The following is an 8,545-nucleotide window of genomic DNA, read 5'->3' on the forward strand; positions in this document are numbered from 1 at the left end:
TATTTTCTTTTGTTCCCATATTAAAGTTCCATGTTTATTTTCTTATATCTAATATATGTTGTGATAGTACTTTTATATCTATATAATGTATTGATTGAATTTTCTCTATTGTCAATTCTGCATTTTACTACTTCCACCAGTTAGTCTATTAATATATTATTCTATTATTATATCTGGCTTAAAATATGTATCTGTGTGTTCAAATTTAGGCAAACCTTTTCCTTCAGTGTTCATTAAGAAAATAATTAACATTAGAATTTGTCCTATTTTAAGGAGCTGCTTTTAAGAGATTAATTTATCTCCAAAGACACACTTGTTAAAAAGCATTTTTCATTTGATCTATAAAAGGTTTACATTGGTCTTATTTTTAAAATTAATTTTCATTAATATATCTTTAGTTTTAACTAATTGTACTGCAATAGCTGAAAAATTATTTAGATTATTATATTTGCATGTTTATGGAAGAGAAAAAATTTGAGAAAAATGTTGGTGTTGGTTAACATGCTCCAGTGCTGGGTGTTTTTTATTTACTTCATGTTAAACAAAACACTAAAAAATAATTAGCAGAGAAACTCCACCAGGCAGTTCAGGAAATTAATCTTTCCAAGGCAGTGTGGAGTTATAGGGGAGAGATCAGGAACAAAGGGAAGATCTAGAATATAAGCCTGGCCATTTTTATTTCACTTTTATTCCAGAAGCATTTTTATTCCAGAGACTTCTACCAATTATGAAAGTGATGTCTAGGAGACTGAGATGTTAAGCAGAGTTTTTACCCATCTTATGAGACTGAGGGACCGAACTAGAAGTTTAGGGCAATTTAAGGAGGCAGGACTCTATTCAACATCCCAGTCTTCTGATTGGAATACCAAAGAGGGCTTCTCTAGAAGAAAGAATATGCTACAACTAGACCAGCACTAACTGTGGCCCAGCTTGCAATCATCTAAACTTCTAATTGGCTATAAGGATCCTGAATTGATGGAACTCCTCTGCTAGCTGAATGCCAGAAGCAAAAGCATACATTCTGTGGGGAAAATGTCATCATCCAGATACTCAGGTTAGCTTTACGTTTTTTTTATAGACAATGCTTGCAATCCAATATAAAATAGCTACTCATAATAGAAGGCAAGTAATGATGGAAGACAGAGAAGGGGAGAGAGAAAAAACAGACAATAGAAACAGGTCCTCAAGTGATTCAAATGATGGAATCATCAAACAAGCTATAAAATCAATGATTAATATGTGGAAGAACCTAAAAGACAGGATGGAAATTTTGCCATACAATTTGGAATTGTAAAAAAAGAAGTAATTTGAAAATCTACAAAAAAGTCAATATCTAAAATTAAGAACGTCCTTGATTAGTTTAACAGCAAATTTGACAGAGCTGAACTAATTGAAGAGCTGTAAGATAAGTCAGTATGATGTATCTATGTCTAGAGAGACAAAGGGAAGGGATACACATAAAAGAGCAAAAGGAAAATAGGAGATTCAGCAAAAAGGTCAAGCATAGGCATAATTGAAAGGCTAGAGAAGTGAGAGTTAATGGGACTAAAGACATATTAGAAGGGTGAATAGCTGATAATCTCCCAAAGTAATGAAACCCACCAGCCATCATTCAAGAAGCATGTGCATGCATACACACACACACAGCCAATCGAAGTAAGTATAAAGAATATTGCCTCTAGTTCGTCTTTTCAAGACATCACAGAAAAACAGCTTAAAATAAAAATTCAAGTCAGAATAGCTCAAACACTCATTAAGCCTATAATACCTTAGTGTAATGATCTGTCTCAGAACATTTTTAAAAAAGTATATTCTTCTAGCGGTCTCATCGTTAATAGAGATAAGGGAAAAAGAAATTTACTTTCCAAATATAAATTATTTGTAAATAGCATTTATTGTTTCTGTCTTTCATTCATAATAATTATTAATGATCAAAAAGCTTTCTTTTAAATTTTATTTTCTTAAAAATTTACTTTTAACATATTAAAAGAAAAAGGCTTTATTCACGTTCAGCCGAGAGGATACATACATCTATATAATTTTCTTTTTGAACTCAAATGATATCCTATAATACATATTCTTTGGTTTCAAAAACATATTTTTTAAGCCTCTTACTGGCTTCTAAGCAAGTTGGTACACTACAATCAAACTCATTAAAATTAGTCAAATGAGAAGTATACATCATTTCAAGGGTCCATATCGTAGCCATATATTATAGTCACAATTTAGAAACTGTTCTGTCCTTTCTTTTTTCATATTCTGAAAGGATCCTTTTGTTCCACCATTCACTTCTACTTTCAAGAGCTGAGTTTGTTATACTTAATTAAATCAGAAAATAAGGCAGGGTACACACATCCAACAGAGACAGGATGGTAGGAATTTGCAATTATCTGTTTAATGTTTTAATGTAAAACCAAATGTGAATATTAAAGTGAAGATCTATGTGAAAGATATATATCTTCTAGAGTGAATTTTTGAACATTTTTTTCCTTGATGATTTACTAACATTAATTTTAATACATATATTGCTCCCTCACATACATGCTCTTTATATCCTGGAAATATAAGGGCCCCTAAGTGATAAAAGAGAATGGAATCAGTGAACCCATAGTAAAAACGTCTAGCTTGATCAACTGTGGGGATTTTAAAAGTGGCATGGGTATATATAGGGTTATTTTCAAATATTTTAAGATACATGTAATTTGATAAGCCTTTAAATAATTGAAATTCCTAAGAGTACCTATCCTGAGCATCACATGAGCAAATATATAAGGGTCCAGTGATAAAAGGGTAAAGCTGGCCTGTGGTTGATAGTATGGCATGATGAAAAATATACACTAAAGTGTTGACCTAGCTACTCAGCTCCAGTATAGTTTTGCCATGAAGGGAAAAGGAAACACAGTCTCCTGACACTCTAGATTTTCTAAAGAAATAGGCATTCAGATTCTTATTTGAAGTCTTCTGATTTCTATATGTCTCCCAAATGACAGCTGATATTTTATGACTAGTGTTTTAGAGTGTATGTGGTTTATATTCTTATATCTCGGTGGATTCTCATAACAGTCTGATGAGTCAGGCAAGGAATCAGGGCCCAGGGCCTAATAAAAGACAGTAGTTCAGCAGTAATTCTTGATGCCTAAATTCTGATAACAGTTCTCCCATATGATGCATTAATTCAATATCATTGAGTAAAGAGTCCTGATTTTCTCTAGTTTGTCTAAAAAATTCAGCAAGGACTTTTTTGTTGTTGTTTATTTCCCTTTGCAACAAGTGTTTTTCCTTCATGCTCAATAGTTATTTCAATTAAACTGTCAGGATATGTTTCACACTCCCCCAAACCTGGCATCTTACAGCAGAGTGTACACAACCTTTTGTAAAGGAAGTTTGGAGAGCTTGCAATGAATATAGAAATGATTTTATCTAAAAATCTTCTGATCTCTACATAGATAGCACTAAATAAATCTGTATACAGGCTACTGTTATAAGAAAAATCAAAGGGTTAGTTCTAATTATACATAGATTTAAAACTCAGTTTCAATAAAGACTGAAAGTAAAGGACATTACATTTTGCTTTGTAAGCTCTTCCAAGAATGAATTGCATTGGCCTCTTGAAATGGCTCTTAGTCATCACTTTCAAAGACATTTAATGGTTGTACTAGATCTAAATCATAACTTACATGTGCATTGATACTTGCTAGCTGTATTGAGACCTGAGTCAGCACTGGCCATGGCTGAGCAAATCAGTTTATTCGGTGGCTTCCACCTAACTGGAGAAGGGTTGCAGCTTTCACTGTGACGATGATAAACCATTCTGTCTTGTACCCTGATAGAGGAGATTCCTTGAACTTACTATATTGTAGAGTTTTTGGTTATAGTTTTAGATGAACTCCTAAAAAATTTCATTTAAGCTGGAAATTTAAATATTGCTTTTAATAATTAAAAATAATTGTATAATTTTGAGTGTGAATGCAATTGAGAGATAATATAGCCCAACCCCTTATTTTAAAGATAGGACAACCAGGCACAGAGCAGGATGACTGCTCCAGGCCACGTAGCTGGTTCTGGTTAGCAGCTGGAGTGAGAATACGGGACTCCAGAATATAATGCAGGTTGAGCTTCTGTATTTTGTTGCTAAGTACCAAGATTTAGTATTTAGCCATACTAACATAAAAAGAAAGAACAGGAGAAGTGGGGTCAGACTTGGAGATAACACTGATATTCTTTGTTAGTTTAAATTTTCCTATGAATTGTTTCACTACAGCTATGATGTTTTCTTTTTTACTGAAAAGCATCTGAAACAATCAGCAATTCTACAAAACAGTGAAAAAGCACACAATATAGAAACAACTACAATAACCTTTCATAAGCAAGGGTTCCTTCCTAAAAGATACACATTTTAATTCATCTTTTTTGCATTCAAGCTACTCTTCTAGGTGATGTGGATGTAAATAGTTCCCATAATATGAAGCTTGAAGTTAATAGGAGATGACAGGAGTGCAAAATGATTCTTTCATTAAGTGTTGATTAGGTTCAGGATGAAGTGATATTACTTTTGATTAATATATCCAGCATAGGCTCATGGACATGAAATAATGAACAAAGATTAGGAACAGTAAAGTGGAACATATTTTGAAAGGAAGGTGGGGAGTTTAGTTTGAATCCTCTAAGTTTAAGAAGACACTAGTCTGGTTAGGTAAATTTTATTGATAGATATAAATATATGGATATGGGGGGGAGTATCTTCCAAAATGTGATATTAGAAACAATCAAGGGAATAGGCATCAAAAGGAGTGAGAATTTCAGGAATGCCTCTGTTTATGGAGAAGATGGAAAAGATAATCCAATGGAGGAGCAAGAGGAGATGTAGTCTGAATGTAAGAAGCAAACCAGTGAGTGCTGAATTACAAAAAGTAGCCAAAGAACAAGTCATGGATGAAGTTGGAAGCGATGGGGAACTGCCATTTCCTCAAGCTCTGAACCCAAAGCTCTGACCGTGGACCACAGAGACTCATCTGACTGTCACACCAAACTTGAGGACTTTACAGAAATTGAAAGTATACAAGAGCAAAGGTACAGCACTTAGTATACTTTAAATGACATCTTGCTTTAAAAATTTATGTATTTCTGTGCTCGCTTCGGCAGCACATATACTAAAATTGGAACGATACAGAGAAGATTAGCATGGCCCCTGTGCAAGGATGACACGCAAATTCGTGAAGCGTTCCATAAAAAAAAAAAAAAAATATGTATTTCTTATATTTGAAAATAAATAATGTGAAATATAAAACATTCGTCAAACAAGCTGTAAATATGTGCCATTTTAATATGTTACAACATCATTTCATGTTGAAAAAGCCTATTTCTAGATTTTGTTGACTGTGAATTATATGATGCCTGTCAAACTGAGTCCATCACTGGTCCAGATAAATGTACAAGTAAACGAGGTATGCTTCATGTGTGAATTAAATTTCAAGATACCCTAGCTAATCCATTGTTCCTCCCAAACTGTTTTACCACTCCTAAGCACCTCTTTCTCTGATATAAATCCCTATTAATGAGCAACTCTTCTTTTCATGCTAAAATTATGTTACATTAATTTTTTTCTAAAACAGGAATACATGTCTTCAAAAAATAAAACAGCATTAAAAATTTCACACATTTATTTCTGATAAAATGACACATTTTGTTTCAAATGACACATTCATTTCTTTTCCCCATTACTTGAATGAATAAAATTATTCTGTACTTTTCATTAGCATTACATGAGGCAATTTTCATAAATAATATTTATAAGCAATATTTTCTAACAAGTATAATTTTTTTTTAAATAAAACTCAATTCAGGAATAGGGAATTTTGTATTCCAACTGCCTGATTTTATTGAAGGGTTAATAAGCAATTTAAAAGAATATAAAGCAACTGCTTTGATGAACAATAGTAAGATTATTCTCTCATCTTTAACATTTAATAGTCAAAAATATTGACAAAATTACTTTATAGAATGTAAAATCCATGTCCCAAGTCAACAATAAATGAATGTAACCTGATTTTCAGAATACAAGATAGAAAACTATTGAAGATTATTTTACACACACACACACGCACACAAAGATGCACACACACATTCCTACCTCTCCCCTTACATCGTATGTGTTAGAGGAATTACAGCTTTCCTAAAAAGTAAGGGTTTGGACTTCCATTCCCAGTAATGTAATTAACTGGAAGTATAGTGAAACCTCTCTAATATAACTTTCTTAGAATTACTGTAATGTATATATTTAAACTTGAGATGATGCAAAATTAATGCAGTTTTTCAGAAGCTGATTTTTTTCTAAAACTCATGAATCCATAGGGATGAAGTGACTCCAAAAACAGCATTTGCCCTGAGTTTATCTACTAATCTCAGAATATCTAGAGACTGGGATTTATCAAGTAAAGATAAAGGGGTCAAATAACAAAGTCAAGGCTATGAGCAGATTGAAAGTTTGGGGCATAGAAGTGGAGCTAAGACTCCAAAGGCACAAAACCCTCAGTGAGAGGAACTAGACAGTGGGGATGCATGCATGTCCCAGGTTTGGCTCTGGGAGGAGCAGGAAAACACATTTCTGTGAAACTTTTAAACTACAAATTTGCATTTTGGATTTGGGGTTAAAATCCACTTTCCTTAATGATTTGAAAACCCAAACTAAAAATTATAAAGAAATTCTGATTGGTGGTACCATCAAGTCCGAGACAGAAACAAAGCCAAATACTCTGTAGAAGGAAATACTTTAATTCAAACCTCAATACTGTCTAGTATTGAGTATCTAGACTGTCTCAATACTGTCTATACTGACTGGTATAGCTTTATGTGAATCTTTAAAAAGTTTATTGTGAGTCCTTCAAATTTTTAAAAATTGTTTTGCCTTTCTGTAGGAATTTATATGAGATTTAAAATAAAAAACAAAAGCTGCTGGGATTTTGACTAGGATTACATTGAATATAACTATATTGAATCTTAAAATCCATTAACTTGTCTCCGTATTTAGGCCTTGTTGGTTGTTTTCCGTTAGTGTTTTCTAGTTTTCAGTATACAGATCACGTAGAAATTTTGTTCAATTTATACCCAAGTATTTTATTTTTGGTACTTTGTCAATGATATTTGTTTTACGATTTGGATTCAGTGCTTTATTGCTAGTCTGTAGAAATGCAATTGACTTTTTAATATCACTTTGTAGCCTGCAAACTTGCAAACTTCACATACGGCTTCTGTAAATTTATTCTAGATTTATGGATTTTCTTTGTAGACAACATCATATGTGAACTGAAATAGTTTTATTCCTTTCTAATCTGGATGAATTTTATTTCTTTTTATTGCCTTAAGTTTTAATATAATGCTGGATATGAGCATTCAGTTTTTTAAAGTGAATATTAATTTTTTCCAAATCCTTCTGCATCTATTAAGATGATCATATCATTTTCTTCTGTTAACATGTTGAATTACATTCATGTGAAACTATTTTTCAAGATTATTCTTTTCATATGTTACTAGAATAGATATATTAACATTTTGCTAAAGATTTTTGAGTCTATGTTCATGAGTATTATTGCTTTATAGTTTTTTTTTTTTCTATTCTTGTGGTTCCTGGGTGGATTTTGATATTAATGAAATGCTAACCTCATAAAATTTGTTGGAAAGTATTCCCTCCTTTTTAATTTTTCTGAAAAGTATTGCATGAAGATGTGGAATTACTTTTTCTTAAATGCTTGAAAGATCTCTCCATTGAAAACATCTGGTCCTGAAGTTACTTGATAGAATTTTACTAGAAATTCCACTTTTTTTTAGTAGATGTGAGACTATTCAGGTTATCTATGTCATCTCAGTAAGTTTTCATAATTTGCATCTTTTGTGAAATTAGTATTAACTATTTGTTGAATATGGGCGTAGAGTTGTTTGTGGAATCTCTTATTTAATGGACAGAATAATGCCCCCCTCCCCAAATGTCCGCATCCTAATTCTCAGACTCTGTGAATATGCTACCTTAACATGGAAAAATTAACTTTACCAGTGTGGTTAAATTAAGGATTTTGAGATGAGGTTATTCTGGATTATCCAGATGGGCCCAATGTAATTTTAAAGGCTCTCAAAAGAGAGAGAGGGAGGCAAGAGAGTCAGAATTAGAGGTGATGAGATAATAAAAGCAGAGGGATAGAAGGCAATATGAAAATGGAGGAAGATGCCAAAGGAATGCAGGCAGCTACTAGAAGGCAGAAAAAGTAAGGGAACAGATGCTTCCTTAGAATCCCCAGAAGGAATATAATCTGCTTGACACTGATTTTAGGGCTTCTGGCCTCTAGATATGTCAGTTCCTATTGTTTCAAGCTAATAAATTTGTGGTACTTTATCACAATAGGAAACTAGCACATCTTCTTATACTTTTAATGTCTGTGTGGTTTGCATTATGTCCTCTCTTTTATTTCTGATTATATTTTTTTCTCTTTTTTTGCTTGCTCAGTCTGGCTAGAGATTTTTTAATTGTACATTTTTTTTTTCAAAACTCAGTTTC

General features: G+C 32.6%; 1 non-coding gene across 1 annotated transcript; it reads left to right on the forward strand.

Annotated features, from left to right (window-relative positions):
• The first annotated feature begins 5,126 nt into the window (after positions 1 to 5,126).
• Positions 5,127 to 5,233, forward strand: LOC132507671 (U6 spliceosomal RNA). The gene has a single exon (XR_009536250.1). It is a non-coding gene; the product is annotated as a U6 spliceosomal RNA (small nuclear RNA).
• The last annotated feature ends 3,312 nt before the right edge of the window (positions 5,234 to 8,545 follow it).

Source organism: Lagenorhynchus albirostris, chromosome 16, assembly GCF_949774975.1.
Source record: "Lagenorhynchus albirostris chromosome 16, mLagAlb1.1, whole genome shotgun sequence".
NCBI lineage: Eukaryota > Metazoa > Chordata > Mammalia > Artiodactyla > Delphinidae > Lagenorhynchus > Lagenorhynchus albirostris.